At 39.5% G+C, this 16795-nt stretch overlaps 1 protein-coding gene and 1 pseudogene across 2 annotated transcripts in view; both read right to left on the bottom strand.

The window, feature by feature from the left end:
* The window catches only part of LOC102467767 (Fanconi anemia group B protein-like), a 31742-nt gene that overhangs the window by 10157 nt on the left and 4790 nt on the right, over nt 1-16795 (bottom strand). The window contains exons 2-3 of one of the 2 annotated variants that reach the window (XR_001369701.2): nt 16334-16404; nt 7820-7949 (exon numbers count right to left, since the gene is read on the bottom strand). The gene's annotated coding sequence lies outside the window, so the exon portion shown is untranslated. Of the gene's footprint in view, nt 1-7819; nt 7950-16333; nt 16405-16795 lie in introns of those variants that run through there. The other variant, XM_006167956.3, reaches the window with a different exon arrangement.
* On the bottom strand, nt 2905-7734 carry LOC102477732 (zinc finger protein 639 pseudogene; annotated as a pseudogene).

Raw genomic sequence — 16795 nt, 5'->3', positions numbered from 1 at the left:
CAATAACATGTTTGTTGATGTGCTTGATTGAGACAATATACAGTGTACTCTGGATGGAAAATCTCATTTTGTATGCTGTAATGATGTACAATGAATGAACGCAAATAAATTAATTAATAAAAAAAAAAAGATTGGTGGCTGGTAAGAGGGTAAACATCTACATAGACTCACACTGCATTTGCTACCCTATATGTTCATGGGCATTATACTGAGAGAGAGGACTCCTCTCAGCAGAAGAAAAAACAGTCAAAAGCAAGGAGGAAATATGCCAATTATTAAAAACAGTCTGGGAGCCAAGGGAAGTGGCAATCATCCATTACAGAGGACACCAGAACAGGGAGGATCCCATCACCCTGGGAAACCTATTACCAGATCAGGTAGCCAAGGCTGCTGCCAACTGAACTCCAACTGCTTTAACAAAAGTGTTACAACTCACAAGTCTCCCCAAATCCCCCTCTTATACCTCCAAAGAACATAGCTAGAAAAGTCAGAGGGAGCAACCCTGAAAGAAGATGGATGGTGGAGACTGCCAGATAAACGAATATACGTATCTCAGTCCCTGAGATACTCATTAGTAAAACAACACCACGAGTTAACTCACTGGGGAAAAATTAACCTAGAGAACATGTTAGACCGATACCTTTTTTTTTTTTTTTTTTGAGTCACCTACCATCATTGTGTGCAACTGTGAGCATGTAGTGTGAGACCTGTGCCAGAAATAGCCCTGCCTAGGGGCCAGCTCAGTCAGTTGGAATACAAGCTACAGGGTCAACTCCCCTGGAGTTACTGGAGACAGACTTCTCAGAAGTGCAGTCATGCCAGGGCTATAAGTACTTACTACTCCTGGTCTGCATTTACTCAGGCTAGATGGAAGCCTTCACTATATGAACTGAAAAGGCCAGGGAAACCACTTAAGTCTTTTGAAGAAAGTTATACCTCGGTTTGGACTTCCCCTTATGATCAGGTCAGACAATGGCCCTGCCTTTCTGGCAGAAATCATACAGAAAGTGGCAAAGGCCTTGGGTATAAAATCAAAGCTTCACACTGCTTACCAACCTCAGAGCTCTGGGAAAATTGAACGAATGAACTGTACTCTCAAGTCCACCCTAGCTAAGCCCTGTCACGACTCTGGGTGGCCCAGGTGGATTTCCTCCTACTGGCCATGCTCCAGGTTTAGCGTACACTCAAAAGCATGGTTATTCCCCTGATGAGATTCTGTTTGGCCGGCCACCCTCTTTAGTAGCCCAGATCCTAACAGCTGACGCCCATCGGCTGGGTGAGGCAGTTTTGACCCAGGATCAGACGGCCTTAAAAAAAAACAAAACTGGGAACCAGCAGTTAGCGTAATGGCTAAGTCGCTGGACTCCCATGTAGTCGACCGCGGTTCGTGTCCCGGACCCGGTGGCTTAAAACTCACGCCGGGTGCGTGTGCATGCATGCCCAAGATCCCGAGAGGAGAATGGAGGAGAAGGGATTGCGGCGTGACCATCCCCCCTGGGGGGTGATTTCTCGCTTTCTGTCTCTGTGTCTCTCTCTGTCTGGCGAGCGCACAAGCCCTATAGTGAAAATCTCTCAAAAAAAAAAAAAAACTATAAAGAAAATAGCCTGGATCACCTTAGAAAGAACCCCAGTCCCCCTTGGAAACTGGGCACACAAACATGAGCCTGGGGATCTTGTATGGGTTAAAAATTGGAAAAAAAGACTCATTACAATCCATCTGGTTAGGGCCATATATTATTGTGCTTGTTACCCCTACTACAGTTAATGTTGCAGGGCTAGCCTCGTGGATTCACCATTCGCAAGTGAGGCAAGCCACAGCACCAGAGGACCCTTGAACCTGGACAGTGAAAAGCCACCCTGAGCAGCCGACCAAGGTGACTTTCCAGAGGGCCAAGACCTGATGAGGAGTCTATAGCCCTGCTGCAATCATTCCCTGGGCTGACTGCTCAACGCATGGCAGCAGAAGCTTGAGGATGGCAACAGATGTAATCTCTATCCTACCCCTATAATCTCCTGCCCCTAGCCCTTCTTGTAGCACTAGCTTTGGTTATTTATTTTTTTCTTTTTTTGAGAGGTTTTTGCTATAGGGTGCGTGCGTTGGTCTGGCTGCAGTGGCCCCGCAGAAGTGAAAATTCTGAGAAAGGCTTTTGCTAGCAGTGTTATATCTCCTGGTAGGGGAATCGTAATAGGCCTAAAATGTCTGAATTAGCTAACAGGGGGCATTCTCATTCTCTCTTTCAGGCATGGATCCTGACTGTTATCTTGATCTCACTCATACTAGGAGAAAACCCCAGCATATTGACTGGTGTAACACCAGGGTGTGGACATTGCTTCATTTTCTGGAGGCCCCCTGGGAGAAGGGAGCCCAGATCATGAATGGCCTGTGGGTGATAAACTCCTTCAACCACAGGGATCCTATTTTAAAATATTTAGGAATGGGTGACAAAGCTTGCCTCCATGCCAGTACTATCTGGTCTTGCACCCATGACAGTGAGTCCTACTCTGTGGGTCAGATTTGAGGGAGCCTTGCCTGTTACCAGTGCCTCTTCGCAGGGAGATGGGTATGGTATACGTCTCTATGGGAGTTTGGCCTTCCAGATGGCAGTGGACTCTGTTTATTTCTGGGGGAAAAATGTTGTTTCTACACTAACGAATCGGGTATAGTCCAAAACATGGCTCAGCAGCTTAGAGATTTAGTCTCCAAACAGTGACAGGCAACAGCTGATTTCTAGGCAGGCTGGAATAGGCTTTTGGCATGGGCCCCATGGCTTCTATCTCTCCTGGGGCCCCTCACAGTTGTACTTTTGGCCCTGGCATTGGACCCTTTACCCTTAATCTGATTACATGATTTATAACCTCCCATCTTGAAGCTATAAAGTATCAGATGCTTCGGGATCATTGGTTTCAGAATGAACTGACAGAAGTATTGTCAGAGCTGTGCTCCTGGAAATTCAGGTAGAGATCACTGCTTGAGGAGAACTGCACATGTCACACTGCTTGCACCAGTAGAGGTGATCACTAAAGTGGGTGTCTGCAATATGCTGGCTGAGGTTCTCAAAGAGTACTGTCTTATAATCACAGTATTTACAAATGTATGGGTCCTCCTCGGGTAGCTTGGCATATTCCATCAGAAGCACGTTGGTAGAGAAATTTTCCTTACATACTCGACATACATCTGAGTCAGTCTGTTTATGCTTCAGAATCATATACTGCATTAAATCAGAAAAATCTTCGCTGTTGAACTCACAAAGTTCACATTTATAGAGGCCACTGCTATTAGCTCTCAATAAAGGCCATTTCTGCTGGGCAGTCACATTCAAAGCTCGGCTCTTGTCAAGAATGTTATAAAGTTTAGCCGGTAGCTCTTCTTCAGTTTGGTCCTGGAGACGCTCAGAGGAATGGTTTTCTGGCTCGGTGTCATAATCCTCAGAAATTGCATGCACTTCCACTGCAGTTGGACCATCTTCTGTAGTGTGTACTTGTATAGGGTTCTCCTCTGGCTGGTTTGTTGGCTTATTGATTCAGGAGTCACACTCTTCATCACAAATTTCAATATTGGCAGACTCTTCTATGAAAAGTCAGTATAGTTGAGAACTCTAAGTACAGGACTGGGAACCAGATAGTTTTGATTTCTGCTTCTGGCCTTGACTCCATCTAAAAATTTTGGCAAGTCATTTGATGTTTCAGTATTCAAATCATCATCTTTATTGTCATAATACTTTAAGTTTGGCTGTCTCATAGAAAGACACTATAACAATGATCAAAAAAAGCCCCATTGAATCCACCTGCAATTCTGCTTATTCCAGAGGAATATGAATAATGAAAAGGGTACAAAGTCTTCTTTTTCCTTGTTTTTAGGATACTTTTTTATATCTTTTCAATCCTGTATGTTTTTCAAATCTCAGGGGCTGGGATTCAAATAGCAGTCAGTCATATGGAATCAGACATTCCAGTCTGCCCAGCAATTAAACTCTGTGCTATGGGGCCAACTCATAAGTTATTTGTTCATCACAAAAAATAAATAAATAAACAACCATTGTGCCTATGGCAGCATAGTAAGATGTTTTTACAGGCACATTTCTTGGTATAATTCTTAATACTGATGTGAAGAAAAATGAGTTACAGAGAAGTTTCCACAGATGGTGAACTGCTCATCCCAGGCCTTTGGCCGGATGCAGCCCAGGGAACTGGCAGCAGGCAGAGCAGGTGCAGGCGGAGCAGCACTCCCGCACAAGCAGCTACGGTGCTCTGTGGTCCACTACAGGCTTCTGGGCTGCCTTCTTCACACTGAACACACGTGGCCTGCCAGGCCCAGGTCCTGGCTCAAGGCCCAGATTGGTTTTTTCTTGTTGCATTTTAAGAGTACTTTACATATTTTGTATAACAATCCCTAATCAGTTATGTCTTGCAAATATTTTCTCCCATTCTGTAACTTTTTTCATTCTCAACAGTGTCTTTCCAAGAGCCTAAATATTTCATTTTAATGAAGCCTAGCTAATCAAATTTTTTGTGTCCCATGCCTTTGGTGTTGTATCTAAACATCAGCACCAGAACTAAGGTCATCTGGATTTTTCTTTTATATATTACCTTCTATGAGTTTTATAGTTTCATGGTTTTTTATACTATCTTGGCTTTTGATGAGTTTTTCCTGAGTATATCACTCTGTTGTTCATTATAATTGAAATCAAATTCATTCAGTTCGTCTCATACAAGTTGAATATCCCTTATCCAAAAATGCTTGGGATCAGAAGTGTTTCTGATTTCAGAATGTTTCAATTTTGTAATATTTGCATATACAAAATGAAATGGGACTCAGTTCTAACATGGAACTCATTTGTTTTATATATGCCTTATACACATAACCTAGGGTGATTTTTTTTTTTTTGAGAGAGTTTTTGTTTGTTTGTTTTTTAAGAGGGATTTTTGCTATAGGGTCCGTGTGCTCACCAGAGGAACAGACAAAAACCAAGAAATTGCCCACCAGGGGTGACGGCTACACCTCAATCCCTTCTTATCCATTCTCCTCTTGGAATTTTGGGCCTCTATGCACATGTGCCCAGTATGAGTTTCAAGTTGCCAGGTCCAGGACTTGAACCGGGGTCGACCACATGGGAGGCCAGTGACATAATCATTACACCACCTGCTGGTCCCACCTTAGGTAATTTTATACAATATTTTTGTATTGCAGTATTTTGGCTGCAACCCATCACATGAGGACAAATGTGGAATTTTTCACTTGTGGCATCACAGTGTTCAAAGTTTCAGATTTTGAAGCATTTCCAATTTCATATTTTTTGAGTTGGTATGCTCAACCTGTATAGCATTTAATTAGAGTCCCGGACTACATGGGAGTCCAGTTACATAGCCATTACACCAACTGCTGGTCCTCAATAGACTTCTCTAATTTTGTAAATTTATTTTATTTGCTTTTAACATTTATTCACTGTACATCTTATGACATAGAAAATGAATTTTGCCACCTTGAATACACCGCATATTGGGCCAGTCAAAAGACATTATCATACACATTATCATCAGCAGACAATATTCCATTTTTGTGTCTGTTAAGTGTTTTGCTTTTTTCTCCCCTTTATTTCCCCACACCCACTGTCCACCCTTCTCCTGCACTGTCTTTTGTTTGCTATTGTATGTGTGTATGTGTATGTGTATATATATATATATATATAATTTTTTAAAAAGCAGTTTTAGCTTTAATGGATCAAATAAAAAATATTTAAAATTTGCTTACAATAAAGCCAGGAAAAGGTTAGGATTCTGTTTAAGGAGTAGGTAGACACTAACAATTAAAAAAAATATATGGACAGAGCTAAAATCTAGTAACAAGTGTACTACAATTTTCTTCTGAAACATTTTTTTCTCTTCATTCCCCTTTTACCAAATGGAAGCATAAACTAACTTATTTGCAAAAAAATCAGTTTAGTCTCAATTTGGTCTGTTATTTGCACAAAGACCCATAAAAATATTAATTGATTTAGTTGGCTTTGCAGGAACCTTTTATAGGGGACTTCAGATTAGACTCTTTAAAAAGCCTCCCAAGTCTACTGAACCAAGTCAGCAATTCACCATCTGACTGTACCTGTAAGTACTTGCATGTGGAAGTTTTTGGATCAGTCAGGAATTCTTTACTTATCTGCCAGGCAAAACTGTTTATGGTACCAGACGATCTTTCCAAGATTGGCTTTCTTAAGATCAACTTTAGTTCCTTAGCTTTCTGGTCACATCTTCAGATACGGCATTCTAGTCAAAGCCTTGGCAATAACCAGTATTTCCAATTTCTGATGCAAGGCAATAGGTACTATTGAACTTATTCAAATAATCATACTGCCACAAAATAAGAATACTCACAAATACTTTCCAATTCCAGAGGGGACAGGGAGAAAAGTTTATGTGCCAATTCTGTTTCTGTTTTGTTTTGTTTTGTTTTTTCGAAAATTTAACCAATTGCTAAGGCCATCCACAGCTCAGAAAAAAACAAAAATCCTTAAATCTGAAAAACATAGTACATAAGAAAATCAGTATTGGGGACCAGCAGCTAGTGTAATGGCTATGTCGCTGAACTCCCATGTAGCTGAGTATTGTAATCCCAGCCCTTTTTTGGTTTTTATTTGTATGGAATATCTTATTCCAGCCGTTCACTTTCAGTCTATATATGTCTTTATCCATGGTGTATTTCCTGTAGGCAACAGATAGAGGACTGCTGTTTTTTTAATGCAGTCAGTCAGTCTGTGTCTCTTGATTGGAGAATTTAATCCATTGACATTTAATGTTATTATCGATACTTCTGGACTTGTCCTTACCATTATATTAGCCATTTTCCTGGTTGTTTTTTATATTCTTATTTCTTTCTGTCTCTTTTTAGTTTTCCTGGTATAGCACTCCCTTCAGAACTTCTTGAAGAGCTGGTCTGGTATTGGTAAATTCTTTCAGATTTTGTTTATCTGAGAATATTTTTATCTTTTTTTTCCCATTTGAAGGATAAACTTGCTGGATATAGTAATGGTAGAAACTGTTTTTCTTTCAACACTTTAAATATATCTTCCCATTCTTTCCTTGCTTGCAATGTTTCCACTGAGATCTGTTGTTAGCCTGCTGAGATAACCTTTGTAAGTAAGTTAATGTTTCTCTCTTGCCATTTTTAGTATCCTGTCTTTATCTGTGAATTTGGTTGTTCTGGCTATGATGTGCCGAGGAGGGGATCTTCTTGGGTTGATTCTATTTGGGGCCCTTTGTATTTCTTGGGTTTAAATGTTTGATCACTTTTCTAGGTTTGGGAAGTTTTCTGCAAGTATTTCATGGGATAGACCTTCTATGCCCTTATTCAATTCTTCACCTTCTGGAATACCTATTATTTGACTATTTGGACATTTCATAGTATCTAGTATTTCTGGTATGTTGTCCTCATTGTTTAAAATTATTTTTTCATTATTTTTGGTGGTTTTATATAAGTCAAAGGTTTTGTCTTCTAGCTCAGAGAGTCTGTCTTCTGCTGGTACAGTCTACTATTAACATTTTCAAGGGAGATCTTGATTTCCTATATTACTATCTTCATCCCTAGGAGATTTGATTGATTTTTTTAATGATGTCTATCTCCTCCTTTAAATCTTGGAAAGACTTCCTCATCTCTGTCACCACGAATATTCTGAACTCTATTTCTGACATTCCTTCAAATTTCTCCATGCTATCCATAGTTGAAGAAGAGTTGTTCTGATCCATTGAGGAAGAGGTATTTCTTTGTTTTCCCATAGTTTCTGTACCTCTGAGCTGGTTTCCTGTTGTTTATTCTATAGTGGCAGGGGGGAAGAAGAGCTCTACTTCTCAGATGTGTTCTTCATAGAGGGTTTTGTCTTCTGATCACAGCGTGTATATATTCATTTTTAGGTGTTGCTTCCTTTCTTAGACTCTTGAGGCCAGGTGCTCCTGGAGATAACCTAGCGATTTTCAGATGGAAGAGGGAAAAGGAGTCATGTGACACATTGCATGACATGGTTCAGAAAACTAAGGAGCCACAGAATATTCCTGGGACAGGCTGGGAGGCAGGAAGCAGCCTTGAGCAGTCTCCTGTACTGGCTTCCCTCCCTAAGTGCCACTTCTTCCTGGTCTGCAGTAGCACAGGCTATGGGGAAAGTGGTGGCAGACAGATGTACCTGGGAGACTTAGGAGGCAGGAAGAACCCAATAGACTTCTAAATTAGGGGAATGATAGTCAAATCATGGAGAGGAGGCAAGATGGCAAACTAGTACCTACAGAAATTATCTCCCAACAGAAACACCAACTTAAATGATTATTTAGGCAAGAAAAAACCTTTCAAGAGCTTACGAAACCAGGTGAAAGGTATCTGATTTTAGCCTAATAAGAAAAGATACATTAAAGAGGGTAAGAAGTAAGAAGGACAGTCTCACATTGCCTGTACCACCTCTCTTTCAATCTCAGGCAGCAAAGGGGAGAAAGAGACACTACTCACTTGGGGGAAGGAAAAGGAAGTAAGTGAGGGACTTTGACTTGGAACTCAGTACCAGGCCTGCCACAGTAAAACTCAGCACCAGGCAAAACCCTACAACAGTTCCTGATTCCAGACCAGTGATCAAGGATGGAACCTCTAGATCCATCTCGACACCAGATAGAAAACCACAGCTTTGGCAAGACGGGCTCAAGTTTTACCATGCACCACCACTATTAATTACAATAGCCTCAAACCCCAAATGAATCTCAGCAGCAAGCAGGTCTAAAGACTGCTGGCCTTAGATGCATCAGTGACCATGGGCTTTGGGCATGACTAAACATGGCACCAGCCTAGGTGGTCATAGGATTTCCCACATTATCCCTCCCTGAGCCCTAAACAATACAGCATGAAAAGAAATATCACCTGCTTGGGGTAAAAACAGGGAAGTGGGTAAAAAATTTGCCTTAGAACATAGTACAAGGCCCACAACAGCAAAACACAACACCAGACTTGGATCCCTGGCCAACTAACCACACAGCTTAGGACTCCCTGTTGAATCTTTCCCAGACTGATCTAGGCTAGGAACCTCAGATTCTGTACAAGAGTCATAGTGAACCTGGGCTTGGACACTCTTAGTGATGAAACACTTGCACTGACACAGGCTTTGAGAACTCAACAGTGAATCTTCTCTAAATTCCTGGAAGGACTTCTAAAGAAGGAAAAAGTATGAACAATGCTAGGTTGCAAAGAATAAATTCCTGATTTTTCAGACATCAGCATACATCCACATACACCAAGAACTCTCAGTGAAATATGACCTCACCAATTAGACTGACCTTATAGAAAGAGATGTGTATTAGAAAAAAAAACAAAATAAATGCTTTAAGGAAGCTCAATGAATTTCAAGAAAACACAGAACAATTAAGAAACTTAACAAAGAAATTGAAATTAAAAAAAATCAAACAGAAATCTCAAAACTGAAAAATACAATAACTAAAATGAAGAATGTAATAAAGAGCCTTGACATCAAAATTTATCAAGCAGAAGAAAATATAAGAGTGCTCAAAGACTAGTTATTTGAAGAGATATAGTCAGAGGAGAAAAAAGAATGAAAAGAAACAGATAAAGTTTACATGATCTATAGGATAATATAAAAAGGGCAAATGTGAAAATTACTGGCATTTGGGACCAACAATTCGCGTAATGGCTATGTTGCTGGACTCCCATTGTAATCTACCGTGGTTCGAGTCCCGGACCCAGTGGCTTAAATTCACGCCGGGCAAGTGTGCATGTATGCCCAAGATCTCGAGAAGAGAATGGAGGAGAAGGGATTGCAGCATGGCAATCCCCCCTGGGGGGTGATTTTTCATGTTCTGTCTCTCTGTTTCTCTCTGTCTCGCCAGAAAGACAGTGAGAAATCACCCCCCGGGGGGATAGCCATGCCGCAATCCCTTCTCTTCCATTCTCCTCTCTGGATCTTGGGCACGCATGCACACGTGCCCAGCATGAGTTTTAAGCCACCAGGTTGGGGACTCACTTTACTCTGTCTTTCTCTGTCTTTCTCTCTGGTGAGTACATGTGCCCTATGGCAAAAACCTAAAAAAAAAAAAAAAGGCAAATGAACTGAGCAGATAACTCTCTAGAGACTTACGAATACACAAAATAAATGTGAAAAAATGTTCAATCTCCCTTATGATCAGGGAACTGCAAATCAAAACCACAATGAGACACCATTTAACCCTAATCAGAATAGCTATGACCCAAAAAAATTTTTTTTAAAAAAGGACAAGTGCTGGAGAAATTGTGGTGAAAGGGTGAAAGGGAACTCTCTTTTACTGTTGGTGGGAATGTAAATTAGTACAACTATTAAGAAAAACAATATGGAGACTCCTTGAAAACCTACACATAGAATTACTCTATGACTCAGTAATCCAAAAGACAGAAAAACAGTCACATGTCCATGTTTATTGCAGCATTACTCACAGTTGCTAAGACATGGAACCAACCTGAGCTCAAGAACTGATGATTAGATTGAAAAACCATGATATATATATATATACACTATGGAATACTACTCAGCCATAAGGAACAATGAGATGCCAGACAGACAGAGAGAGACAGAGAGACAGAAAGCGAGAAATCACCCCCCAGAGGGGATGGTCATGCTGCAATCCCTTCTCCTCCATTCTCCTCTCGGGATCTCGGGCACGCACGCACACGCGCCCGGCGTGAGTTTAAGCCAGCAGGTCCGGGACTTGAACCGTGGTGGACTATGTGGGAGTCCAGCGACTTAGCCATTACGCTAACTGCTGGTCCCCAGAACACAATTCTTAAGCCTAGAATCTGTAGAGAAGGGAATACTCCCAAGCCCATTTTATGAGGCTAGCATTACTCTGAAACTAAAACCAGACAAGTACATAAAGACAATAATTTAAAAAATTACAAATCAATATCTTTGATTAACAATAAATAGATGCAAAAATCCTCCACAAAATATAATTAATAGCAAACTGAATTCAATAGCATATTAAAAAGATCATCCATCATGTTCAAGTGGAATTCATCCCAGGGATGCAAGGATTGCTCAGCATATATAAATCAGTGAACATGATACATCATCTTAATTGGTGAAAGACAAAAAAATAATCATTTAAATAAATGCAAAAATTTTTTTGACAAAATTCAACATCTCTCATGATAAATATTCTCAATAAACTAGATGTAGAAGGAATGTAACTCAATAATGGCCATATATGACAAATCTGCAGCAAATAGAATACTGACCAGTAAAAAGTTGAAAATTATTCTAAGATCTGGAACTATACAAGGATGGTTACTCTTACTATTTCTAGTCAACATAGTACTAGATGTCCTAGTGAGAGGAATTAGGAAGAGAAATAAATAAAAGGCATCCAAATTGGGAAGGAAGAAGTTAAATTGTTCCTCTTTGCAGATGACATAATCTGATATATAGAAAATCCTAGATTTTACCAAAAACTGTTAGAACTAATAAACAAATAAAGTTGCAAGCTTTAAAATCAAATAAAAAATTCAGTAGTGTTTCCATACACTAAAAGGGGACTATGTGAAAAAGAAATTAAGAAAACAATTCCATTTACAATAGCTACCAAAAAAAAAAAAATGGGACCAGCAGTTAGCGTAATGGCTATGTCACTAAACTCTCATGTAGTCAACTGCAGTTCGAGTCCTGGACCCGGTGGCTTAAACTCACACTGGGTGCGTGTACGTGCGTGCCCAGGATCCCAAGAGGAGAATGGAGGAGAAAGGATTAAAGTGTGGCCATACCCCCTGGGGACTGATTTCTCGCTTTCTGTCTCTCTGTCTCTCTCTGTCTTTCTGGCGAATGCACACGCCCTATAACAACAACAACAACAAAAGTATATTTAGGAATATATCTAACCAAGGAATTGAAAGATCTCTATGTTGAAAATTATAAGACATTGATAAAAAATTGAGGAAGATACAAAAAATGAAAACACATCCATGTTCGTGAATTGGAAAATCAATGTATTTTTAGAGGCATTTTGCTAGAGGACAGATGTGCTCACCAAAGAGAAAGAGACAGAAAGTGAGAAATCATCCCCCAGGGGTGATGGCCACACTGCAATCCCAGTCTCCTCTCAAGATTTTGGGCATGTACCATATACCCAGCATGAGTTTGAAGCCGCAGGGCCCGGAATTTGAATCATAGTCAGCCATGTGGGAATCCAATGATGTAACCATTATGCATTTGCTGGTCCTAGAGAATCAATTCTTAAAAAAATGTCCATACTGCCCAAAGCGATCCATAGATTCAGTGCAATTCTTACCAAAAATTGCAGTGTCATTCTTCACAGAAATAGAAAAATACAGTACTAAAATTTGTATCAAACCACAAAAGACACTAAATAGCCAGAGTAATCTCAAGCAGAAAGAACAAAGTTGGAGGTATTACACTACTTTATTTCAAAATATACTAAAGATATATGCCATCAGGTGGTATGGAAGTTAAGGTGGCTGGATCCCACATGGCTGACTGCATGGTTCAAGTTCTGTACCCAGCAGTTTGAAAAACACACCGTGTATGTGTGTGTGTGTGTGTGTGTGTGTGTGTGCATGTGTACATGCACTCAAAATCTCAAAAGGAGAATGGAGAACTGCTCTCTGTGCCCTAAAGCAAACTTTGACACACAGTATATGTATAAATACACACAGAAACACATATACGACGTATAACATGTCCATACACATAGTTAAAATATAATGTAAAGAAAATTTAAATTTCTCATTTTGACGATTTTCCCCTATCATTTAACATATTAAAATAAGTCTGATTGGTTCTAACATCTCTCTTTTGGATGTTTTAAGGCCCTTTGTAAACATCCAAAGGTTATTTTTAGATAAAATGATTTAGAATTTGATTTTAGAGAAATCTTGTCAAATACAGCAAAAAGCTTAAATACTTAGCTTAACTGTCAGGAGAAAATGAAAGTTAAATGTTCTCCAAGCACCTTAGGGATGAAAAAGAGGGTTAACTCAGTGTCTATTGGTACCAAAACTAAAAATAGAATACATGGCAGACTATAGCATACAAATAGGACATCCAGATAATAATGAAACAACCTAAAGACCAATATAAAATTCCCTTTAGAAGATTTAGTTTTTATCACTTTTAGTCTTTAGTCCTAGAACTGAACCATAAAAGAACCAAAAATCAAACATTAGAAAAATCAGTCTTATTTAACAGCACCTTTTTTATACTTTTTTAAAACCATTTTACCTTGATTTGTCTGTGAGAAATAAAATATTAGAGAAGGCTAGTCATTAATCTATTTTTTCTGTTGGTCAGATATCCACCGTGTGACATATAACTATAAATACCAGCCGTTTTTATGAAACCAACCATATTAAGACAATTATGATACTGCCCGATCAATAAGCCCTGAACACACTGTATGTCAGAAACTATGAAGATCTTCACTTATTAAACCTTTTCATTTTATCATACTTGAAACTGGCTTATTTACTTAAGTTACCTGAGCTTGAAAAGCATTTAAATTAATTTGTATGAGGGCTCCTTTTTATAAATTGAATGGAATTCCTTAAGGCCTTTTATCACATAGACTTACAACATACCACGAAACATGTATGGATACACACACAGGCAAACAAAAAATTTCGTAGTTTTTTTTGAAAAGTTCTTTATGCTTACCTCCCCCCACAAAATGAGAATGCTTCATATTTTAACCCTGCCTATTCCTTACAGATACCTGTATCAAACTGAAGATCGTAGAGTTGTCTTGATTAGCTCCACCTTGGCTTCTGTAGCCTTGTCAATCATTGCTTATCTTCATATTCCTTGCAGAAAACTGAAACTGGTCACTCTTACCCACTTGCCCAGAGAAACCCCTTAACGCTATGACTGATATAATCAGATTTTTTCTTAGTCTGTCAAAACAATTAATAATTTGCTTTTACTTTAGTATACACCCCTAATAACAAGTATCTGAGCATTACTTTTTAATTGTTAATTTTGCCATTAATTGTTTTAATCCTAAATACTTATTTAATAGGTACAATGTGTAGGTTAAACAAGATAGAAAGTTTATATTTTAAAGGCAAGTAACAGATACAGGATGATTAAAGGTAAGCATTGTTATGCAGATTAATTTCCAGAGGGCAGGTGTCCTTGTTAGACTGAGAAGCACACCCAATAGGGAGGAGTCACACAGCAATCCTTGACTCTCCGGTTTTTTCCCATAATAGTGGAGGTTTAGGGGTTTATGCTTTTTTCAAGTACTATGAAGAGGCTAGGACTGAGCCACAGTTGGGTTTCTTTAAGCAGTGCCCTGAACAACTGCACTGGATGCAGTTGGCTTACATTATACATTTAAATTTATGCATTTTCTATTGTAAGAAACTTTAGTGACCTAACAGGAATATATTTATAAATATGTGGAATTTTCCCCAAGATTTTTAAATAGACACTAATTTGTCAGAAAGCTGTATTCTTTTAAGAATTATTTTATTTAACTTTATTTATTTATTTATTTAAATTTGACCAGAGAGGCACACAGTGAAAGAGAGAGAAAAAGTGAGAAAGCAAGCTTCCAGGTCTGGGACTCGAGAAATAGTCAGCCATGTGGGAGTCCAACACCCTTAACCACTATGCCACCTGCTGGCCCCCCAGAAAGTTGTATTCTTGAAGACCAATTTAATTGATATGTGGCCTTTTAAATTCAGCACATTTCTTAATTAATTACTGATATTTTTGAGAGATCTTTGCTATAGAGTGTGTGGAGAGACAGAAAGTGAGAAATCACCCCCTAGGGGAGAGATGGCCAAGTGGCAATCCCCCCCTTCCACTCTCCTCCTGGGACCCTGGGCATGCATGCAAACACACCCAGCAGGAGCCCTAAGCCACAGGTCCAGGACTTGAACCGTGGTCGACCACGTGGGAATCCAGAGATGCAACAACTACGTCATCTGCTGGTCCCTATTAATTACTGATTTTAAGGTGGAGCACATTAATAAAGGCAAAGAAATCATTTTCAATGCTTTAATTTAGTGTGGATATTACTTAGATACCACTTAAGAAGCAACAACCCAGTCTGACCTATAGATGTATTTTAAACCATTTAGCTTTCTTTTTATTTCAGGTAGGTTGGTAACAAACGAAGCGAAAACTTTGGTAGAATTTTTTATGTCACTTAAGCCTATCATTTATCTTTTATAGTGTCTTAAAAGAGATAAAATAGATTTAAAACTTTTAGAAGCTTCTGCATATCATGGGTATCCCTAGATGGACCTAAATTGGGAAACCTCAATGTAAAAAAATTTTTTTTAATTACTATTTCATTTAGGTTTATTTATTTATTTTTATTTGACCAGAGAGGAGGGGAGAGAGAGAGAGAAAGCAAGCCACCAAGTCCAGGACTCGAACCGTGGTCGGCCATGTGGGAGTCCAGCACCTTTAACCATCACACCACCTGCCAGCTCCAGGAAACCTCAGTTTTAATTATGCCTTTTTTTTTTTTTTGGAGAGATTTTCACTGTAGGGCGCGTGTGCTCGCCAGACAGACAGACAGAGACATAGAGACAGAAAGCGAGAAATCACCCCCCAGGGGGGATGGTCACGCCGCAATCCCTTCTCCTCCATTCTCCTCTCGGGATCTTGGGCACGCACGCACACGCGCCCGGCGTGAGTTTTAAGCCACCGGGTCCGGGACACGAACCGCGGTCAACTACGTGGGAGTCAATTATGCCTTTTTAAAGAGCGATTTTGTTTATACAGAATGTTCTTTATAATGGCCATAGTAATTTCAAATCATGTTAGTAAGACTGTACCACTTCTCTAAATATTGGTGCTTCCAGGAAGTACTTTGATCTTTAGAAATAGGAATTCCATCTTTTACATCAATTTTGAGTCTTGAAGGCCAAGAAAAACCTAAGTGGGAAATAATTTATCCTGGCATTTGCTCTGAGCCCTTCTTTACCAATTTAACCAATGATCTTTCTCTAAATATGCAAAAAAGAAACAAAGATGTTGAACATAAAAAATCTCATGAGATAAAAATTTTTTTTTAAACCTAGAGCTTTGTTGCAACCACCACAGTAATAGCTACTTACTGCTAGTTTCTGTCTGACTCAGTCAGACAAGTAGATCCAATCCAGTTAATTACCTAATCCAATTCAGTCCTGGACCCATCCAGTTTTGTTGCAACCTCAAACCCAATTTGAACCAAAGTTTGCTCATATTAAACTCAGAGGGCTCTAAACGTAAGTCCATAGAGCCCAAATCTGAGAGAGAATTTACCCATGATCCCCAGTTGCTGAAAGAGAGCAATGGATGTCAAAGGGTCCTGTGAGTACCTTGCTTGGTCACCTGCTGCTCCTGGGTGTCACTGAAAGCTTTACTTCAGATCCTGCTTCTGACGCCAAAACTGTTAAAAGAAAGATAAACCAGCCAATTTAATAAAGTTTAATAGAGCAAATATTAACACAATTTATATCGGTCAGTTGTCTTTGGACTTCCAGACAACTCTGGCCAGCCTCATGCTCAGCCTTTTAAGTCAGCAGAACAGGAAACTGAGGTGTACAGTGAAAGGGAATGTTTCCTAAGTGAGGAAGTGAGTTAGAGAAATCATTGGTTACATTCTGAAGTTTGTCTGCATTAACATGGTTTAAAAGGAAGGATTCTTATGATTGGCTGAAGCCTAGTTGCTGTGATTGGCTGTAGCTTAGCAACTAGCTCAGAAAAACAGACTAACTGGTACGATTTCAGCTCATCCATAGGAATCAAAATGTGGAAGTACAGTGGCTGTTTTAGGCCAA

This window comes from Tupaia chinensis, unplaced genomic scaffold (assembly GCF_000334495.1).
Source record: "Tupaia chinensis unplaced genomic scaffold, TupChi_1.0 Scaffold145367_1, whole genome shotgun sequence".
NCBI lineage: Eukaryota > Metazoa > Chordata > Mammalia > Scandentia > Tupaiidae > Tupaia > Tupaia belangeri.
This window is presented reverse-complemented; position numbering and strand designations above follow the sequence as displayed.